The 23,919-nt window shown below is 39.7% G+C and overlaps 1 protein-coding gene and 1 pseudogene across 2 annotated transcripts in view; one reads left to right on the forward strand and one right to left on the reverse strand.

Moving 5' to 3' along the window:
* luzp2 (leucine zipper protein 2) overlaps window positions 1-23,919 on the reverse strand; it is a 317,514-nt gene that overhangs the window by 250,052 nt on the left and 43,543 nt on the right. The window lies entirely within an intron of this gene.
* On the forward strand, window positions 23,110-23,252 carry LOC148366793 (U2 spliceosomal RNA; annotated as a pseudogene).

The following is a 23,919-nucleotide window of genomic DNA, read 5'->3' on the forward strand; positions in this document are numbered from 1 at the left end:
TATCCATTTATTTTTATCTCCTGATGTATTTTGTCGCATAATATTACCATTTTTGGGGGCTTATTTAGTCGGTTGTAAGATACAGAACTGTACTTAATCACATTTTTTAGTGGAAGAACAATGTTGGCAACAAGATTCCCTTGATATAATTGGAAATTATTTGAATGCAACACAAACGTTTTCTTCTTTTTTCCGTGTTTATTTTTTCTCCTTTTTTTAAATTCCTTTAAAAAAATCTCATTGTGTTTATTTTTTCCAAGATATTACTTGTTTCTTTTTGTTCTCTATTTACTTTTTTCCTACATTTCTTTCTTTTTTTTGTGTGTTTTTTCTAAATTATTCCTCCTTTTTTTTTCTTCCTTTTGTTTCTTTTTTTCTCAGCTTTTCACTACTATTTCATTTGGGGATTTTTTTCTTTTTTGTTGTATTCCCCCCTTCCTTTAAGTCCTTTTGTGCATATTTTACATAATATTTGGTCATGTTGGGATTAAAGAAGCAAAAACAACCTGAAGAGCCGTTTAGGACCCGGAAGTGCCGATTTCTTTTAGTGAACCGGGCCGAAGAAGCTGGTTCTCGACATACTCTACTAACTTTACTCAACTTTGTTCTACTTCGACTCGACTTCAAAGTACCGCATTCAGGACACAACCTCAGGGAAACCTGTGTATTTTTACCTTCATGCACTGTAACTTTGACTTAAGTCGCGTCTCAATTAGTAATTTTGAGCCCCCATTTTGGTGTGCTGGCTAGATTTTCTTGTGCGCTGAGAATGTGCGAGCAGTGCGCAATTGCGCACGTGCGCAGCTTAGGGGGAACACTGCTGTTGACTGTGGTGGAGTTCCACTTTTGTTTCGTCCTGGCCACTGCGACAAAGTCGGATGTGAGCATGACACCACGCTCAGCGTTGTCATTGACCATATTCGTTGCATGGACATTGACCTCACTCTGCTGAACATAGCATTGGTAACCCATTCTTTCACATCCCTAGACAGAAATGCTCCATCAATGCGCAGCTAGTGCATCAAAAACCAGCAACCAGTCTTGGCAAGACCGTCTACTAGTTGGCAAGAGGGTGGTAAATTTTGGTTTGCCAAAACCAGTGTCAAAGCGCTACTGGAGGACGAGCATGGGACAATCATCCGGCCTTTGCTCCAATATCACACTGGCAAGTGCACGCTTGTCATGAATAAGCACTTTGCTGCTGAAGATAGCCAGGGGTAACATCTCACCTGTCAGGCACTAGCAATGCCTCTCCACTGCTTTGATTGCTGATGCTGCAATGCCTTCATTTACAACCTTGAATGCCTGTAGGTGATGGTAGTGTGAACTCATTCCAGGCAGGATCTATAGCTTTCTCTCAGCTAGCTACCACTTTACATAGATGTGCGTGTTGAATTGGGAAAATGCATGAGATTTTAACACCTGCTGGCATCCAGTTTTGCCTTGGTTAAGCAATGTGATGTGTTGCTCCATCACGGCCAGCATGAGACTGTAGAGCAGCTTGGCCATCCATCGTGCTGTTTGGAGCGCTCCCGGTCGTTGGAAGGCCACAAAAGTCCACTTTACACCATCGACATCCAGAAAGACAAGACACAGCTGCATAAACTCACAATCGTCCCTTATTTTTGGGCCAATCGTTTACTTTACGCAACTGACAAGTTCAGCACCTAAACTGCCTAGGAATGGTTTCTCCGTGTTTCCACGAATGTATTGTGGCTATTGGTTGCTGCATTGTTGTGGTAACAGGTTCCAGTTCTCTCTCGGACTTGTGGACAAGGTAAACTCTGGTGAGACTGATGACTCAACCTTCAGGTCTGTTACAACCAATGTTCCTTCTAAGCTTCATGTGTGCGTAATTGCGCACTACCCAGAGATTTTCCGGGCACAAGAAAATCTAACAAGCTCACAAAAATCAGGGCGCGAAATTGCTAATCAAGAAGCGAATTAAGTCAAAGTTACAGTGCATGAAGGTAAAAATACACGTGTTCCCCTGACGGTGTCTTCTAAATGCGGTATTTTGAAGTCAATGTCGAAGTAGAACAAAGTTGAGTAAAGTCAGTAGAGTTTTTCGAGAACCGGTTTCTTCAGCTCGGCTCTTTCGGGTCCCAAATGGCTCTTCAGGTTGTTTTTGCTTCTTTAATCCCTACACGACCAAATATTAAGTAAAATTGTGCACAAAATGACATAAAGGAAGGGGGGGATAGAACAAAAAAGAAAAACAATACCAAAATGAAAAAGTAGTGAAAAGCTGAGAAAAACAAACAAACAAAAGGAGAGAAAAAGAGAAAAAAAGAGCAGAAAAAATTCTGAAAAAAAGCCAGAAGAAAAGAAAGAAGCAAAAAAAGGGGAAAAAGGTAATAGAGAACCCAAAAGCAACAAAAAAGTAACAGCTAGGAAAAAATAAACCCAATTAGATTTTTTTTTTTTTTTAATTATAAAAAAGGAGAAAAAAACAGGGAAAAAGAGGAAAAAGTTTGTGTTGCATTCAAATAATTTATATATGATGATAAATTATGATGATTATATATTGATATATAAAGTATATCAAGTGAATTTTGTTGCCAACATTGTACTTCCACTAAAAATGTAATTAACTACAGTTCTGTATCGTGCAACCGACTAAATAAGCCCCCCAAAATGTTCGTATTATGCGACAAAAGATACCAGGAATAAAAGAAATGGAAATCTTGTGGAAGAATTGTAAAAACAAACGACGTTTGTAGGCCGTACAACCTTTGCAATAGTACATGAGTCAATTCATCCAAAAGAGAAAAATAATTTTGCATTGCCGGAAAATCAGCAAAATGTAACGTGCTGTCAAGTTTTGAACATGTTTAATAATGATTTAGTTGCCACACTTGGGATTGCTGTTGCTCACTGTTATTTCAAGCGTTGCTCACTGACTTTGTGTGAACGCTCAGACCCGTGGAAAATTACAGGGAACATTGGTTACAACCTGGTTCAGGCGGAGCGCACCAATGTGGTGTCGGCACCCACACCAAAGCAGTGGTCCTCCCAGTGAGAGCTGTATGGCAATGCAGACTGCTGTAAGATTTCCAGTATTTGATGCAGAGGTGTCAAATGCCATGTTGACAACCTAGTCAAAAACGAAAAGTAAAAACGGCAAGAGAGAAGCCCGACCGGCCGTACTTAATGACTGACATTTGAACCCCGAACCCGGTTTGGGTCGCGTTTGGGCCCGGGCTCAAGATTTCACCTCTAACACCATAAAATCCGGACTATAGAGCACACTTGATTATAAGCCACACGCACCACATTTTGCGGACATTATTGATTTTGTCCTTACACAAGCCGCACCTGTATATAAGCCGCATGCGCCAACATTTAAACATGTAACACAGACACAAGTTTATCGCAAACCTGACTTTAGGTGCCGCGATTGGAACTGCAAATACAGTACTCAATCCATCCACCACATTTGGCAACATGAACGGAAAATGATACCGGTAGTTAAAATGTAATGCAAACCTTTAAAGTCTGGGTCCCGTTGAAAGTAATGCAATAAAAAAAAATTGTATTTCCAAAGTTTAGGGTGGGAAAAATATATATCCACTATTGTCCGCTGCAACAACAAAGAGATTTAACTTAGCTTTACCCCCCTTCCCGTCAGCCCGCGTTTGTTCCGCCTCTTCTTTTTGATTCGCTCGTAGAAAACTTATCACAATAAGTCTCTAAAATAAATACATTACAAAAATATACAGTTTCAAATACATATTATAAATGGTTACACATATTTACAAAGAAAGACAGTACACCGATAGAGTTTTCAAAGCTTTAATAATAACAATATAACTTTCATCCCAAACCGTGCCTGTGAAAGGTACCACCACGCTACTCCTAACACGCTCGCAACGCACAATGCGTGACTGTTAAAAAAAGCCGTACTGCAATCACGAAATTCAGAGTAAACCGTCCTCATCTTTCTCCTCATAACTGTCCTCTGTCATACGGACAATTCAAACATAAACTAAAAGGATGCAGACTACCTTGGCAAACAATTCCACCGGTCTAAATTTTACCTTTTGTACTCGAGTGCCGCTGGTGGCCGTTAGAAAAATTACATAAATTGGCCGCATCACTGAATAAGCCGGCTGAACATTCGGGAAAAAAGTAGCGGCTTATAGTCCGGAATTTACGGTACTTACCCCGACACCCAGCTCGGGAACAGAGCCTCGCTTAAACTCTCTTTGCTTTAATTTAGCTGTTCTTAGTGCTCGAGGTGACGTGCGACAACAACAATTAAAACAAAGTGTAAACTCGATTTCCCCTTGACGGATTACAATTTGTAAATCCATGTATCCGTCGTATCTGAAATGTGTGTCTTCTCTACAAAAGCATTTTGGACAACCCAAAAAAACACCATCACATAATCAGAAATGATTTATTTATTTTGCAGTCCACTTTACTTTAATGAGCAGAAAAATATATATTTACAACCATTAAACGGAAGTCTTTGGGGTTCAGCGTCTCAAAGATCAATGATTGTACTCCTAAAGTGGAAAAACTAATAGAAAACGGGTTTTATTGGGAATCATACAGATAATATTGCCTCCTTCCAAGAAAAAAATGCCTTCTCAGACTCGTGGGAAACTCACAAATGTCATCCAACAATGGGCCCTAAATATAAATGGTCTCACTTAATGTCAAGTCAGGTCATGTTTATTTGTGACGCCCTTAATCACAAAGAGTCTCAAAGGGCTGCACAGACCACAGATTATTGCAAACTACAGACTATTATGACACCCTCCCCTGATCTGAAACCTACATAAGGGCAAGGGAAAACTCAAAACCTCAACATGAGGAAAATGAAGAAACCTTGAAAAGGGACTGCACATTAGGTCATCTCTCTGCTGGCCGAAAAACTGAAATCCGAAGTGATATTTGTATTGTGTACATCCGGGGTTCTCAATTAGCGGACCGCGGTCCACGAATGGACCCTGGTACACCTTTCTGCAGACCCTTGGCGAATTACATTTTTTTTTTAAACAAAACAAAAAAAAAAAGTTTTAAAAACATATTTGTCCGTGTGCTACTATTGTATCGCCAAAATCTTTCATTTTGAGTCAAATACATCCCATCTTCCCACGTTTGTTGTAATCACTGCATGCTTTTTGCGTACTGTGTGTGTGCGAGAGAAAAATAATTTGTGCTTCGGTAGACAGCGCTGATTGGCTGTTGCCCGGATGACACGGTATTACGGGCTGTCAATTCTATGACAACAATGGGCTGATTGTCTGAGAGAGTGTAAAGGTTGCTCGACTGGAGCTACGCACGCGAGTCGTACCCGACACTTTACAATCTTTGTGTTAACGTCCAACAAGAGGAAGATCTAATCCTGTCACAAACAATGTTCCCTGTAATTTTCCACAGGTCTGAGCGTTCACACAAAGTCAGTGAGCAGCGCTTGAAACAACAGTGAGCAACAGCAACCCCAAGTGTGGCAACTAATCCATTATCAAACATGTCCAAAACTTGACATCAAGTTACATTTTGCTGAGTTTCCGGCAATGCAAAATGATTTTTCTCTTTTGAATGAATTGACTCATGTACTATTGCAAAGGTTGTACGGCCTACAAACGTCGTTTGTGCTTACAATTCTTTCACAAGATATCCATTTCTTTTTATTTCTTGATATATTTTGTCGCATAATATTAACATTTTGGGCTTATTTAGTCGGTTGTAAGATACAGAACTGTACTTATTCACATTTTTTTTAGTGGAAGTACAATGGTGGCAAAAATATTTACTTGATATAATTGGAAATTATTTGAATGCAACACAAACTTTTTCTTCTTTTTTCCGTGTTTTTTTCTACTTTTTTAAAAATTCCTTTAAATAAAATCTCATTGTGTTTATTTTTTCCGAGCTGTTACTTTTTTCTTTTTGTTCTCTGTTTACTTTTTTTCTACATTTCCTTTTCCTCTTGTTTTTTTTTTTTCTCAGCTTTTCACAACTTTTTCATTTTGGTAGTTTTTTTCTTTTTTGTTCTATTCCCCCCTTCTTTTAAGTCATTTTGTGCATAGTTTTACATAATATTTGGTCATGTTGGGATTAAAGAAGCAAACTTTTCTTTTTATTAGATTAATCCTTCCGGTTGTTCTTCAGGTTTCTTTTTATTTCCTGATATATTTTGTCACATAATATTACCATTTTTGGGGGCTTATTTAGTCGGTTGTAAGATACAACTGTACTTAATCACATTTTTTAGTTGAAGTACAATGGTGGCAAAAATATTTACTTGATATAATTGGAAATTATTTGAATGCAACACAAACTTTTTCTTCTTTTTTCCGTGTTTTTTCTACTATTTTCTCGTTGTGTTTATTTTTCCCGAGCTGTTACTTTTGTTCTTTTTGTTCTCTGTTTACTGTTTTCCTACATTTCTTTCTTTTCTTTTTTTCTGTCTTTTTACTAAATGTTTCGTTCTTTTTTCTCTTCCTTTTGTTTCTTTTTTTCCCAGCTTTTCAATACTTTTTCATTTTGGTATTTTTTTCTTTTTTGTTCTATTCCCCCCTTCTTTCAAGTCATTTTGTGCATAGTTTTACATAATATTTGGTCATGTTGGGATTAAAGAAGCAAAAACAACCTGAAGAGCCGTTTAGGACCCAAAAGAGCCGGTTCCTTTTAGTGAGCCGAGCCGAAGAAGCCGGTTCTCGACAAACTCTATTAACTTTACTCATTCAAAATACCGCATTTAGGTCACAACGTCAGGGGAACCCGTGTATTTCTACCTTCATGCACTGTAACTTTGACTTAAGTCGCTTCTTAATTAGTAATTTTGAGCCCTCATTTTTGTGCGCTGGCTAGATTTTCTTGTGCGCTGAGAATGTGCGAGCAGTGCGCAATTGCAATTCATGATTATGACTGATGGGATTGCAACGATGTCCGAAGGAAAAGAAAAGACAACTTCAAGATAACATCCTTACAAATGTTTACTTTTGCAGAGGTAGACCCAAATGCAGGGAAGCCGAAATGGAGGTGTCGTCAACATAGGATGGGATTCAATGGAACTAAACCTGACATGATAATCAAATTCAGGATGGAAGTGGCATAGAAATGGCCCAGTTTACTGCACAAGCAGTCCTTATAAAGGCTTAGGAAAATCACAACTAGGTGTAGAGCACATGTGTCAAATTCCCGCCTCGCGGGCCACATCCGGCCCGCCGTGTAATCATATCCGGCCCGCAAGACCATTTTACATTATTGTTATTAATGGCCCGTCAGTATGAACAAGGCCGTCTCATCCCTGGACATCATATTCTGACGTTTTAGTCGCTGTACCTATTCCTTCATATATGATGTATACGATACTATATACCAGGGGTTGGGAACATATGGCTCGCGAGCCATATATGGCTCTTTCTAAGAGTACCTACGGCTCAGAGAAAACTTTAATTGCGTGCAAATTTTCTCCATCTCGTTCAAAACTTGAGCCATTGATCCTGTTTAGATACACGCAAAGACAAACCAAAGATGAATTCCAGAGCAGTACTTTTCAGAATATAACGGGCACGTTTTCACTACAATTTACAGTCAAGGTGTCACACACAAAAAAAAAAAAAAAAAAAACGTTTTGGCTGTACAATGCTAAAGAATCCTTTATATAAAAGCTAATTTTATAATCTGTGTTCAGTGTTCAGATACTTTTTGATGAATCCACGGATCAAATTGTAAATATGCCAAAACACCGGAAGAGAACTTAAAGTTATTTGATTGGGTGAGTGGGAGGGATGGGTGGAGCTATGCAAAAAGTGAAATGATCTGCATTTATATAGCGCTTTACAAGTCAATGACTTCCCAAAGCGCTTTACAATGTGCTCCACATTTCCCAATAGCGGCCTTGCAGCCACGTAAGGCGCTAACCTGCTTATTGGGGGTATTATGGGTTTAGTGTCTTACCCAAGGACACTTCATGAAATGTAATGAAATGATCTGCATTTATATAGCGCTTTTCAAGTCAATGACTTCCCAAAGCGCTTTACTTTGTGCTTCACATTTCCCAATTGCGGCCGTGATCTGTGCAGCCATGTAAGGTGCTAACCTGCTTTTTGGGGGTATTGGGGTTTCAGTGTCTTACCCAAGGACACTTCAACATGTAACACGGACGAGCCGGGATTCAAACTGGGATCCTTTGATCCCAAGACGAGCGCTCTACCTCCTGAGCTACTGCCGCCCCCAAAAAGCACTCCCTCCCATCTCTCGCCCTACTCCGTCTGCGCCAAAGGTAAGCACATCAGGCACCCTGTTCTCAGAATGTTGTGACGTTTTTACAAAATATTTTCATATTTCTACTTTTGACAGGAGATATATTGAGGAGAGCAAAATATTTTGGGATATTTAAGTTTTTTTTGACATATACATTGACATAGGAGCAAAGGAATTTGAATGTTATTTTAATGTTAAGTTGTTTAAGTTAAGTTCTAAGTTGTATAATTGAACAAGATATTTTTATCTACAGCAAAATAATAAATACTGTATAAGTGATTAAAGGTTTAAATTTAATATTCGTATCTGTTTTTATTCATATTTATGTTCCAAAAACATTCAGTTTAAGTGTGTTCAATAAATGTTTATCCTGGTTGGCCCGCGACCTTAAGTGTGTTTTGAATTGTGGCCCCTTGTGCAATTGAGTTTGACATCCCCGGTGTAGAGTGATCCAGTTCCACACCCAGTTGGCGACCTCTTGGGTGTCAAGGCGTGCTAGATCCCCAAAGGCTGGATGTCAGACAGCCCGCCCAAAAAATAACACACAGATTCTCACTTTGCGCCTGGTAGCAGTAAAAAACAATTGATAGGTTCAAAAAAATAGTATTGATTTGGATAATAAGCTAAAACACATGAACTGAAATGTAAATATGCATAAACACTCGTAGGTCAAGAAATGAGTATTTGTTTTACATAATATGAGGCTGACCTAGCAGAAGCTGACATGATTATCTGTCATCTTGCTGTTAAGAGTACCACCAAAAAACAAAAATCTTGTGAAAGGCTGGTCTAGAAATAAAAAATAAAATAATAGAAATGGTGCATATTGGTCTCTTTGAATATCCCTAGTCTGTATTATTCCTTGTGCTTAGTAGCACTCATTTTCAGTTGCACGATACAGTTGGCCCTTTCAAGTTCACCTGCATGGCCATTTGACATTCAAATGTCATTAAATAAAGACAATAAATTAAAAGCACATTCAAATCAAAGGCTGGTCTAGAAATAAAAAATAAAATAATAAAAATGGTGCATATTGGTCTCTTTGAATATCCCTCGTCTGTATTTTTCCTTGTGCTTAGTAGCACTCATTTTTAGTTGCAAGATACAATTGGCCCTTTCAAGTTCACCTGCATGGCCATTTGACATTCAAATGTCATTAAAAAAGACAATAAATTAAAAGCACATTCAAATCATTCCAAGTAGATATTGAGTTATGGTTCATGAACTCAGTTTATGTCAAGAATACTTTTTTCATTTTATTAACATAATGAATTTCATTACCCACAGTTAATGCTTGTCCATTTACTTGGATGATCTTGTTTCCAAGGGCAACAGTCTCCCCCATTGAAAGGTACCGCTCAGTCCCGTCAGGGTTACTTTAATCGATAGCACCAAAAGATTCGTAGTCACATTAGATGCTGGTTAAATATCAGTGACGGTCCGTCTAGGCCTGCAAAGCCTCCCCTACTGGCCTCAAAAATATCTGAATTGTCTGACATCAATTATATTTTGTCCCTAAATACTAATAAATATCAGTTTTTTATTGTTTTTCTTCTGGTTGCACTGCTTCCAGATGTGTGCTTTCATATTCAAGCATTTCAACAATCAAATTTCAGCCATTACATGTTGCCAGGGTCAGGAATCTGCCCAGAGCCCTTTAAATCAGATCTGAAGGCCCTAGTAGCATGACATGTGTGTTGATAATGCTGTTGGTTAAGCCAATCAGATTTCAAGTTGGCGAAACTAAGGCCTACTAGATGGCATAAGGAAACCTCATCCAGGGGGCAGTAATCCACAGAATTGATGACGCCAAACGGGATTAAATTCAACAGCCGCACAAGCAAATACATCGTGGTGTTGCTTAAAGAAGGTTTTTTACCCCATAATGTCTCGAAAAGGAAAATATATGGAGTTGGTGTCAGGTTCAAAATTATGTCAAAAAGAATTTAAGACTCTTTGAAGTCAAAAACAAATTTATTTATTAAAAGCTTCGGACAAGGCAAAAATACTCTTTGACAGCAATGACATATTTCCCACTGAATGAAGCGTGAGCATCTTTCTTATATTGTTTCGTGGATTCTGATTAGAGGATAGAATAAACCACGTGCACGTAAAATTATTCTGAATGGAAAGTTATTTGGTTACATGGTGTGATATACGCTGCTGGCCACTAAAGGGCACTCTAACCTAACAATAAACATGGAAATAATTTAGTAGACTCTTCCACTGGAGGGCACTCTAACAACAATATACTTGAAGGCCGTAGCTTTTTTAAAAAAATCCTTTGAATGATTCATGTGATACACTACAGCAGTTCATTGTTCGATAATAGAAAGGAGTCTTGAATAAATTGCCAGTGGCCTTCAAGTTGTAGATGGGTTAGCAAAAGGAGTTCTGTGGACCTGTTTGATAACAGATAGGAGTCCACCAGTGAATTTCTGAATTGTAGCTTTTAATTAGAGACAAATTATCTTGGCTTAAGAAACTTATAGTCTTGACCTTGAAGTGCTTGCTCCTGAAAACAACTTGAAACATAACTGGTTTTGAGTACATTATAGAAATATATAAACATGTAAAGATATAAAGGTATAAAGTATATATAGGGTGTAAAATATAGAATAGAGTATAGAAGGCACACCTAGACCATAATTTCCCCCACAGTTGGTCTCAGATTTACCATCTAATCCATTTTCTAGACAAACTTTTCGAAAATAGATGGACATAATTTAGATGTTTTCGACAACTCCGAAGACCGACCAAAATAACTTGATTTGCAGGACTGACCCCGAAGCAAACACGAAATATCATATTTCATTAGGGAGGACTCTATATGAGGAGAGGTGATTTGGGCCGCCTCTGGTTCTCTCGGGGTCAGTGCTAGGAGCTGGCATCGTGGACTACGGAAGGAGGGGGTTGGGCGGACACGCGACACGTAAAGCCTACCTTTTGTAGCAAAATCTAAGTAAACAAGTCAAGTCATGTTTGTTGGCATAGCCAAGACTGTATAAATCTGATGGATTTAAACTGTAAATATGTCATTCTACTGTTGCATACTATTCTTGCTAGGTGTGCCATTCTCGCCTAGTTCAATAGTAGTAATATTGTTGATACGATAACATGTTGTTGTGAGTTTAAACAGGTGTTGCTACGATAATATGTTGTTAGTGAAAACAGGTCATAACTGTTTTTTTCTCACTCCCCCCCGCCCTTTAGCAGAAGAAACCTTATGTAAACTAGGGCGTTCCTAATTTAATAAAAGGCAAGGAAAAGGGGACTGCCAGTTAGAGTGAGTCTGGTAGGCTGAAAGGGCAGTCTCCGGTCATTCTCCTTGCAAGTAAGTCATACTCACGTCTCTGTGTCTTCTTTGAGTGCAGGTTTTATTATAAGTGTTGGGGTTAACCTAACAAAATGTTTACATCTTTTATACTTCTGTGTCTGCGTCAGATTAACCAGCAATTTTACATCATAAAAACCTTTTTTCAAGATTTGATGGGAAAGAAAATGTTGAGGCTATCTGTCATTTTGATTTGTATAAAATTGGACCGGTAACCTCAACAGCAGTACGTCCTCAAGACGTAATTAGAGAGCGAGGCGGAGAGAGGCTCTAGGCCTAGGTGAGAAAAAAACGGCCCGCCAGTGGTAAAAATGTACTTGGGCCAACAGAGTGTATTGGTAGGGAAACAAGTCCAGTCAGAAATTGTGTGGAGGAGATGGAGGAAAGTGTGGATGCGGCAACATGCTGTCATCCGCCAACAACAAACAATTCAAAACACACAATTCAAACACATGAAATTCCAGGTTCAACACAATAATGGAAAAGAAGGCATCCATGGGAAGATACATAGCCCGTGGACCATATGGGCCTGCTGAGACAACATAGAAGGGATGAGCTCACCCCCTTTAGGTAAATACTCATCAGACCACAGTGTTGGCAGACCCTTCACTGGCGGCATCACACACTTTGAGCTGCAATCTCCCATTTCCACGTTTTCTTCCTCGTGGGCTTGGCATGGCTTTTAATATGTCATCGAATGTATTTTTAGGTGGGCTTGTCTCAATGCAAGACAGATGTTTCCTAAATTGCTCTTAAAAAGTAAAGAGTGCAGTGTGAGATTATTATGCTGATTTTTACGTCTTTTATCACACACCTGTCTTTGTTCTCTGAAACTTTTTACGACTTAATAGAGTGCTTAAACAAATGTCGGGTTTGTCCGGATGACAGATTTATGCATGGGTGGTTCTTAAGAGATTGATTTTAATGTTTAACTTTAGTCTCGGATCACATGAAACGGAGGTACTATTGTCTTGAATAATGAGAAACCTCGGCACAGGGCCCTCATAAAAAGTCAATTGAAAGGGATTTCATAATTTTGTACAGTAAAGAGCACATTGGATCGCTCAGTGGATTTTAATACACCGGATACAGATGCAGTGTGACTTAAATATAAAATTTTAAAGACGTTTAATGATAGCAATTCAATGTCACATTTTCTTCATGTTACAAAAGATCATTTGAGTGCAACTGCAGAGGTGTAGCAAAATGGGATAAAACCACCCGTGATGATAAAATGGAAGCACTTCTACCGGATCCTTTCATTTATTTCAGTTTTGCACATGATGGCGAGAAATCACTGAAATAAGATCAGTCATTAGCTGCCCTACTTACAAACGAGACGATCATTTATAAGTTGAATCCGTTCGTAAGTTGCTTCAGTGCCATATTTTGTATGTTTATGGTTTGTATTACTATGGTTTGTATACGTAACCTGTATTGTTTTGTACTAAAAAAATAAACATTTCATAAAATAATATGCTCTATAAAGATAAATAAAGTGAAGTTTAACTTACTTTTGGAAGATGAGCTTCAAGAGTTAGGCAACTTCCTCCTCTGTGATATAAATGGGCCGTAAAAAGGGATCCAACCTTTTTCTCAACCGCATCAAGATTTCCTATTCCACTTTAATTTAAAATGAAGCGGCTTGCTTCTTCTTTACACTTTACACCAACCATATTGAATGAATGCATAAGATATTAAACAATAAAATGTCAATGTACAGTACAGTATGTTTACACACTAACTGGGACTGTGACAAGATGAGGAAGCCGGTGGATGCTGGGTGACCATTCACAGCGCCACACGCTGGTAGCGGCGGAAAGAAGCACTGCAGTACTTGGAAAAAGGTGCACACAATACAAAATCAAACTTATAGGAGAAATATCAATTTCATGCCTTTTAATGTGAATGGTGTATGCTTCCGCTTTTGCGAGTGTAATATTAGTACCTATTGCACTCAACTGTGTCTGCCACTGAAGGCAACTGTTCCGTGGAAATTTTGAGCCCTGTCTTACACACAGTCACTGAAATACATCATGCCACATTCAAGATATGCTGACTATTTCAAAATGTACTTATCACGGAATCATCAGTATCAATCTGAAACAAGATACGCAAAAGCCTCAAACCCAGGACAGCTAACCAATAAGTCACCTGGTAATCAACTGTTCATAGGATTTTCCGCAAACATGGAGTCGTTTCAGTCACGGTTGCCACGGCGCCCAATCGGCCCCGCCCATTGACATCAGCTGATACGCGTTGACAGATTGCTGCCGGACTATTTAAACACGGTCTTGTGAGTCGCCTGGTGTCAGAGCGTCTGCGAAACTCCTGCTATACTCTGTGTAATATGCCAAGTCCTGTTAATCTCCGTTTTTGCCTGCGTTTATAAAATCATGCATGTCACTTTTTTTGCTTCAGAAAAAAATCAGAGATGTTGAATGTTGGTCCAGCCCATTGGACTTGTCATGACTTGTACTCAAACACTGCTCTGAAGATTGACAAATGTAATATCACTCAAAGTGACTTGGTGAAAAAGCTATGTGTCATACAGTGGAACCTTGGTTTTCGAACGCCTCTCAGTTCGAAAAAATCGGAGTACGACCAAAATTTCGAGAAATTTTTGCTTCGCTGTTTGGTCAAATAATCGGAGTTCGAACACCGGTAATGCGTGAGTGCGTACGCTAGGGTGCCATGCTTAGCGGCGTACGGGTGTAGATCGCTCTTTTTGAGATATAATTAGAAGAGCAGTGACACAAAATAGCACGTGGAACGACGTCACCTGACCCTGTATTGGGGTGCGTTCGTTTGCTGTGTTAGCACCAAAGCCTGTGCGGGATCGACAGTGGAACGTAAATGCAGTTTTACCACTCATTCCAAGGAATCAGTTAAATGCAGAACAGGTTCTAATTTAGATGCGCAGCCCTAGTTACCGTAAAATCCGGACTATAGGGCGCACCTAATTATAAGCCACACGCACCACATTTTGCGGACATTATTGGTTTTGTCCTTACACAAGCCGCACCTGTATATAAGCCGCATGCGCCAACATTTAAACATGCAACACAGTCACAAGTATATCGCAAACCTGACTTTAGGTGCTGCGATTGTAACTGCAAATATAGTACTCAATCCATCCACCACAATCGGCAACATGAAGGGAAAATGATACCGGTAGTTAGAATTTAATGCAAACCTTTAAAGTCCAGGTCCCGTTGAAAGTAATCCAACAAAAAAAATGTATATTTCCAAAGTTAAGGGTGGGAAACATATACATCCACTATTGCCCGATGCAAAAACAAAGAGATTTAACTCAGCTTTACCCCACTTCCCGTCAGCCCGCGTTTGCTCCGCCCCTTCTTTTTGATTCGCTCGTAGAAAACTTATCACAATAAGTCTCTAAAATAAATACATTACAAAAATAATAGTTGCAAATACATATTATACATGGTTACACATATTTACAAAGAAAGACGGTACACCGAGAGAGTTTTCAAAGCTTTAATATTAATAATATAACTCATCCCAAACCATGCCTGTGAAAGGTACCACCACGCTACTCCTAACACGCTCGCAACGCACAAAGCGTAGCTGTTAAAAAAAGCCGTACAGCAATTGGGAAATAATGAAATTGTGAATATGTTTGATTTTCGAGAAGGTTTGTTCAAACCTCACTTTGTGTTTGCTGTTAAAAACGTAATATTGGAATATAATATTGTGAATGTGCTTAATTGCTGTTGAGATTGTCATGATTGTTTTCTGTTTTTAGTGTCAATAAATTTGTTCAAACCAAATCTTTCTCCTCATAACTGTCGCCATCAAGGGCGTCTTCCTCATAATCGGAACGAACCTCTGTCCTCTGTCATACGGATAATTCGAACATAAACTAAGAGGATGCAGTCTACCTCGGCGCACAATTCTACCCGTCTAAATTTTACCTTTTGTACTCGAGTGCCGCTGGTGGCCTTTAGAAAAATTACATAAATTGGCCGCTTCACTGAATAAGCCGCAGGGCTGAACATTTGAGAAAAAAAGGAGCGGCTTATAGTCCGGAATTTACAGTACATTTAAAGAATTTTACTAGAAAATGATATTTTTTGACCTTTGTAAATTGAGATTAGAACTCATGCATTTGTCAATTACTGTAATAAGTTGTTCTCTGGTCTTCCAAAATCCATCACCACAGGTTTGTAGCTTGTTCAAAATGTGGCAGCGAAGGCTTCTGTTTCTTTTTTCTAAACTGCACGATAAAAACATAAAAATGTGAAATAAAAACTAAAGTACTTTACAGCAAAGGTATAAAATGGTCTATTATAAGTAACCTTAAGAGAACAAAAATGGGTCTTGAGCCTTCTCTTAATGATATAAAAGGATCCCCGCAGACCCGATGTCCTCCGGGAGACTGTTAACATAGAAGAGGAGCAAAGTGGCTGTATTGTGCTTCGCCATTGGTTTTTTGTCCTCAACCTAGGAACAGTTGACAAACCGCTGCCAGAGGACCTCAGGGAACAGACGGGGAGCCGATGCATTGATTTTTAAACTGGTGTAATAAAAGCATGCATGAGGACCTCCCTGACAAAGCTGACTTAGGTTTTAGCCGAAAATTCCCAAAAATCGAAAGGTAGCGTAAATAATACTAAAATAAAGCCACCCGTCAAATGTTTACTCAAGTGTTGCCTGCCTGCTATTTTTCTTCTATTGTCATGGGAACAGGAGGACTGTCTGTCTTCCTATCTCAGTAATAGGAAATGCCAATTAGCGCAACTGTGGCAGGAAATGAGAGTGTATCAACATGACTTTAGAAGCTTGATTCTGGTTCAGGTACTTGGGAGGAAAGGTGGAGTGACAACGAGTCTACGTCTTTTTTATCCAGATTTAGCAAAGAAAAACAATACATATTCAGTGTATTTTTACTCTATTTGGGTTCTGTTGGTCGTATACAAAATCATGCATGGACTTGCTCCTTCATATCTTTCAGATTTTCCCCCTATGTTCCAGTCCGGAGCCTTTACTCTTATAATGCTGGTCTACTAGGCTCCCAAGAGCCAAGAAGAGATCCGCTGGTTCAAGAGCGTTCGGGCCCCGGTGCTGTGGAATGCTCTTCCTCCTGAGATTCGATCTGCAACCTTAGTGGAAGTGTTAAAATATAAGTTTAAAACACACTTCTAGCATATGAATAAACTATATTTTATGTTGACGATATCTGTGTATTATTTGCCCTCATCTAGGTTTTAGATCAGGGTATGGTGTCATAATAGTCTGTGGTTTGCAATATTCAGTGGTCTGTGCAGCCCTTTGAGACTCTTTGTGATTAAGGGCGTCACAAATAAACATGACTTGACTTTACTAATAAGCAGGGTTGGGTAGGGTTACTTTAACTGGATTACTTTCAATTACATTTGGATTACTCCAATACTAAATATGCTAATAAAAGACAAAATAAACTAAATATGAATAAAATTCCTAAATTTTGTGCAGGCTCGGGGAGTAACAGAATACATGAAACGGCAAAAATGATGACGGCAAGCTGTTTGGATTTATTTTCATTTTGTTTCTGTCGCATTTTATGTTAGTTTTGCCGGAGATCAAAGCCAAGAGAGAAAGCTTACCATGTGTTGTGAGTCATCATTTTATTAATATTTAGTTTCTTTTGTTTTTTAATAGCATATTTGGTATCGGAGTAATCCAAAAGTAATTGAAAGTAATCAAGTTAAAGTAACCCTACCCAACCCTGCTAATAAAACATATTCTTTATGTCTCTTTGTAATTAGAATTAGTTGCTCAAAAATATAACATTGGGTTTATTTTGTATTGTGGATTTGTATAAAAATAACAACTAGTATCACATTTTTTTTTCTCAATAATTGATTTATCTTGAAGCATTTGTAAAGATGGATCATGTATACAATCGCCAGGGGAATTCAACATTCAGTGTTCTCTCGTCAGCCAGGATGTTTGTCTTTAATGTGTTAAATAAAAACATTAGTATCCCGTGTTAAATGACTTTGAGTGTTTGATTCCAGTTTCTTTGATTGCATTCATGTCATCTGCCAGCATGTGCATTCAACAAAAAATCAATTATGCAGTGAAACTTCACAAATCATTTATTCAAAGTCTGCAATCCTTTAATCTATACCGCCTCTCATTTGTTTAATGCTTTTATAGGATTAAATGTTCCTTTTTTTATGCTATTATTATCTGTTTTTTACACACACTCACAATGTCAGCTTCCATCACATATCCAGAGACAGGTAATGCATGCAAACTCCCCCGGTGCTGTGTGACTAATAGCTCATATATATTTTTCCTCAAAAATGCTTTTTGGAATTTGAACCTTTGTTAGGCTCTACCATTATCTCATCTCATCTCATCTCATCTCATCTCATTAGCCGTACCGCTTATCCTCATTAGGGTCGCGGGGGGAGCTGGAGCCCATCCCAGCCATCTCCGGGCAGTGGGCAGGGGACACCCTGAACTGGTTGCCAGCCAATCGCAGGGCACACAGGGACAGACAACTCATTCGCTCATTCACACCTAGGGACAATTTGGACCGGCCAATTCACCTGAAATGCATGTTTTTGGAACGTGGGAGGAAACCGGAGTGCCCGGAGGAAACCCACGCAAGCACGGGGAGAACATACAAACTCCGCACAGGAAGTCTGGAGCTGGATTTGAACCCACGACAGGTTCCCATGACATGAACTGTGCCGCACAAGCGCTAACCACTGCGCCGCCGTGCTGCCTGCTCTACCATTATGTGTAAGGGAAATTATGATTTTGATTATTGTTCGAATGTACATTTATATGATTTTATCCTGAAAAGTACCTTAACGAAGCCAAAGATTATTCTTACAACAATTGTATCATCTTGGGGCCCACTAATTATTAGTCAAGATGTCCTTTACTTTAGTGCCGGGAAGTCTGACCACAAGCTTGCCTCCCCTAAAACACTCCCTTGATTTTACAGTTACTCATGGTTCTCTTATGTTACAAAAGTTTCACTTTTCTTACTCTTCATTTATTGTACTCGCACGTCATCTAGCGACCAGCAGTGTATTGCTCCATTTAATCATGTGATTTTGTTTAAGCCAATCAGATGCCTTCCATGTATTCTTTTGATCTTGTTCAAGCAAAAAATATGTGTTGTCTTAGGCCTGTGTTTTGAATACATAGTAGTTATCGGATGTGTGTGATTCCTCTCTGAACTGATCTTGGAAGCAGATCTAGGGGAAAGCTCAGGTGGGATGCGCCTCCGATGAATGGGCTACTGAGCATCAATACCCGACTCAGAATGTGTTTCTTTCTCTACTTTAATTCAACTTAAGTTTTAGATTTTGACATATGTCTGGGCTTAAAGTCATTGTCACAGCCTCAGTCAGCTTATTCCTCCAGAACTTGAATATCAGATGTGCTCAAATAAAAAGTTATTTGTATCTTTCTCTTTTTTGGGGGGTATACCACGTTCATGCTACACTAACAAAAAAACTGTGATAACGAGCACACTCACACTCTAACCCCCAATTTGTTGAGCGTCCTGGAACAAAAGAAGAAGGTAAAAGCAGATAGACGTAGCGGAAAATAATTACAAAGGCTCTTTAAACTCGGTTGGACACTGTCAACACGTACTTAATAGAGAAAATATTCTAATTTTAACTAAGGGCACCTCAAAGTACGCACCCCACAGTTCAAAAACTTAACACTCCAGGGATACAAATTCCTAAATGGTTTGAAAATGACTCACACAAATAACAGAAGAAAGTGGTGGCGTCAAACGGCTTATTTTTCTGTGAGAATAGAACATGGAACAATAGGGAAAAAAAAAAATATCAGGAAATGTGTTATATTGATTTAGCACCGGCACACACTGGCATTTTCATAAAAAAATAAATAAGATGAAAGTAATGGAAAGCTACCCTTTAAGATGGCTGACAACCACAATGTATTCTTTTGTCACTTCGCATTTAATTAGTTAGCTGTAAAAATCCTAATTCTAAACTCGGACTACTCAGTGCATATCTACATAGGGCGAAAAACATCCAGCAAGGAGGGATGCTGCTTCCCAACTGCCAATCAGCAGAAAAACAAAATGCAGTATATGAACCCTTCTCGCGTGGCACCAAGGTGATTAGAAATAGACTGAATATAATTGAAAACAAATTGAATAGAAACAGATTCTTAAATCAAAACTGAATCATTTCAGGAAATGGGTAATGGGACCCAGTTCCACTGTATGACTTACCAAAAGGAGCTGTGTGGAATTTGGAACTTGTTTACTCTATGCCACCATCTCCTGGCTTATGTCATCCTTGCAGCCTGCAATTGCCTTTGCATGTGCATTTCCTTGACACGCTCGAATAAAGTCGTCTTTTTTAACTTTCTTTGGGTTTGGGTTGATATTTAGACTACACTTATAGGAGGCCTTTTCTTACTTTCACCATTTTCATGCTACACTAACAAACAATAACCTAGATTTACGCAGACGAGCATGACGTTCAGGACTCCTCTTATCCTCCTACCTAATGAGTTTTACCCGAAACCACTTTGCTAAACGTAACATAAAAGCAGATAGGTGCAGTGGAAAATAAAGAAGGACTCTAACTTACAAAAACTAATTACAGTGGAACCTCGGTTCTCAACCATAATCCGTTCCAGAACCCTGTTCGAAAACCGATTTGTTCGATCACCAAAATAATTTTTCCCATTAAAGATAATGTAAATCGATTTAATCCGTTCCAACACCCTGAATGTTTACCTTGAATGTTTAACATAAACATAAAGCTAACCCAGGCTAATCGTACGTTCGCGTTATCGTAATCTTCCGTACGAAAGATTACGCTAACATGAATGTGTAAAAATACAAAAAAAGGATAAAGAATTATGAATAGGATTTCTTACCGTTGTGGTGGTCAGCAGAGGGCGGAGGTGGACGGTGGGGTGAGGGATGGAGGAGGAAAGAAAATTTTGGTTTGGAAAGATGTTCTTTTCTCTTAAAATACCGATCTATTTCACAGCCTCCTTATTCTTTAGTATTGTACTGATCGTAGATTTAGCCATGCTGTATTCCCTAGCAAGATCAGACACTCGCACACCTCCTTCATATTTTGCTATTATTTCTTTCTTAAACGCAATAGTTGTACGTACTACTTTTCTTTTTTCACCTGTAGCAACTTTGCTGCTTGCGCTGACTTCTTCGGAGGCATAATTAGGGGCTAAATCACTTCGTACACCTATATTAAAAGCCAAAGCAAAACGAAGCACGTTGGTCACGAAAAGAGCCATCTACACCCGTACGCCGCTCAGTATCGCACCCTAGCGTACGCACTCACGCATTACCGGCGTTCGAACTCCGAATTTTGGACCGAACAGCGAAGCAAGAATTTTTGGTCGGACTCCGATTTGTTCGAACTGAGAGACGTTGGAAAACCGAGGTTCCACTGTACTTAGTTCATATATACCAAATAGAGAAATGATTTAACTTTTTTATGATATAACTTACTTTTTTTTTTCTCTTTTACGGACACCTCAAACAACCGTGGATGCAAACCAGGGCAGCACGGCTGGTAAGTGGTTATCACATCTGTGGCACAATTTTGAGGTCATGGATTCAAATCCAGCCTACTCGCGGAAATTGCATGTTCTTCCCGTGCCTGCATGGGTTACCTCCGGGCACTCCGGTTTCCTCCCACATTCCAAGAAGGTGAATTGGTGACTCCAAATTGGTGTGAGGGAGCATACAAATGGTAGTCTGTCTCTGTGACTGGCTGCCAACCAGTTCAGGTTGTCCCACTGCCTGAGAATAACTAGGATGGGCCCTGGCATCCATGCAACCCTAGTGAGGATAAGCGGTACAGAATGGATGGATGCAAACCACCGAACCCTGCGACCGCAAGCTGCTATACAGCGTCTTTTGTATTCACATCTCTGAAATAGCATGAAAGATCATGAAAAATAGACAATCCATATGACTCTTTACTGATCTTCCGTGTAGACGGATAGGGCACTCTGTCGCATGCCCTTTTTTTCATCGTCTACTTGTTCCTTTTTGCCCTGTCGCATAGCATCCATAAGAAATGCATTGAGAACGATTGACCTTTCAATAGAGTCCACACTCCTCACTAATGGATATCTCATCTCTCATCAGCTACACCGCTTATCCTCAGTAAGGTCGCGGGGGTGCTGGAGCCCATCCCAGCAATCAACGGGCAGTGGGCAGGGGACACCCTGAACTGGTTGCCAGCCAATCGCAGGGCACACGGGGACAGACAACTCACTCGCTCAATCACACCTAGGGACAATTTGGACCGGCCAATTCACCCGACATGTATGTTTTTGGAATGTAGGAGGAAACCGGAGTGCCCGGGGAGAACATACAAACTCCGCACAGGAAGTCTGGAGCTGGATTTGAACCCACGCGGGAGCTTCCCAAGACATGAACTGTGCCGCACATGCGCTAACCACTGCGCCGCCGTGCTGCCCCATCTAATGGATATCTAAGACGCAAAATATTAAGGGACGACGGAAAAATGATTAATACACAGGATATGTGTTTAGTCCAGATTACAAATTTGAATCGACCTACTTTGGCATTTCTTCCCGTCCATGCTTTTCTTTATGTTCACATGACTTTTTAATACTCATCCTGGCTAAGTAATTTGTGTCTTATTTTGAGAGATGGCAGAGGTGGGTAGAGTAGCAAAACGTTTTACCCGAGTAAAAGTACTGTTACTTTATAATAATATTCCAAGAGTAGAATTAAAAAGTAGTCATCCAAATAGTTACTTAAGTAAAAGTAAAAAAAAGCATTCGGTGGAAAAACTACTCCAGTACTGAGTAACTGTAGAAGCTAACCAATCAGATCATCAAAATCCATCCATAGAAACAATGAACTACATTTAGTTTAATGATGAATTAAAACAATCACGGTAGATTCAAGTACTTGAATAAACAAAGAGTTATAATAGTATAAACCAAATAAATGAATTAAAGCTCTAGTTAGTTTTCAAACATGCTCTGCAGGCAGGACAACAAGCTAGCCTAGCGGTTAGCACTCCAAAATGCTGAAAGAGCCATATTGGACCAAAAACTTCGGTGGGCAGCCGCCGACTTAATTTTCCCCCAAAGAAGAAGTAGTGTGCGGTGCATGCTGGGATATATAAACCAGTGTTTTGTTTCCTAACCAATTGGTCAATCGTCGTTTGAATCGGTCACAATGGGTTGAAGTTATGTAAGGAAACCATGGTTGCATATTATCATCGGATGTGATAGCTGCAATATGACGTCTTTGATGAGTTACCCCGTCTTTGTATTTGTGGGGTACCTTTTTTAAGTTTATCATGATATCTATGTTATAAATGTATTTCTAAATGGTCAGTATAGCTTGAATCCCAAGAGTCTAAGCTTTCTAATTCTATGTGGTATGACATGTTTCAGTGACTGGTGACATCGTACAGACACCATGTCTCTACGTAACTTTCAAAGGTGAATGAAGTTTGACTGACCTATCTGACTGTTTTGTTAACGTTCATACAGTAGCAAGGCTTTGATGCTAGGTCCTTAGCTTGGCCAAGGCTTAGATACTAGGTCCTTAGCTTGGCCTTTTGATTTTTCATTCCGGAGATGGAATAAGAGCTTGCTCTGTCCACTCCACGCATCGGCCCGGTATTGCAGTACCTCCGGGAACGGTGCATTCGCAATGATCGCAACAAGGCTTTAGGGCTAGGACCTTAGCTTAGCCTTTTGGCTGAGAGTAAGTGTCCCGGCTCCTAGGCTTTGTAGCGTATAATGAACTGACCGATAACGGATAATGGATAATGAATAACGAAGATAGAACAATAACCCTTCAAAACCCCCAGCAGCGGTCGGCAACCTATGGCAAGCGTGGGTTACGGCGGTGCATTCGCAATGATCGCAGCAAGGCTTTAGGGCTAGGACCTTAGCTTAGCCTTTGGGCTGAGAGTAAGTGTCCCGGCTCCTAGGCTTTGTAGCGTATTATGAACTGACCGATAACGGATAATGGATAATGAATAACGAAGATAGATCAATAACCCTTAAAAACCCCCCTCTTACGGCAGTGGCTCAGGAGGTAGAGCGCTCGTCTTGGGATCAAGAGATCGAAGTTCAAATCCCGGCTGCTCCGTGTTACATGTCGAAGTGTCCTTGGGTAAGACACTGAACCCATAATGCCCCCAATAAGCAGGTTAGCGCCTTACATAACTGCACGGCCGCTATTGAGAAATGTGAAGCACTCTGTAAAGCGCTATATAAATGCGGATCATTTCATTTCATTACTGAAGCGCCTTATAGTCCGTTAAGCCCTATGTATGGAAAATATTTTGGGTGGTGCGCCTTATAATCCAGGG

This window comes from Urocampus carinirostris, chromosome 4 (genome assembly GCF_059441175.1).
Source record: "Urocampus carinirostris isolate Australia breed hairy pipefish chromosome 4, RoL_Ucar_1.0, whole genome shotgun sequence".
Classification (NCBI taxonomy): domain Eukaryota; kingdom Metazoa; phylum Chordata; class Actinopteri; order Syngnathiformes; family Syngnathidae; genus Urocampus; species Urocampus carinirostris.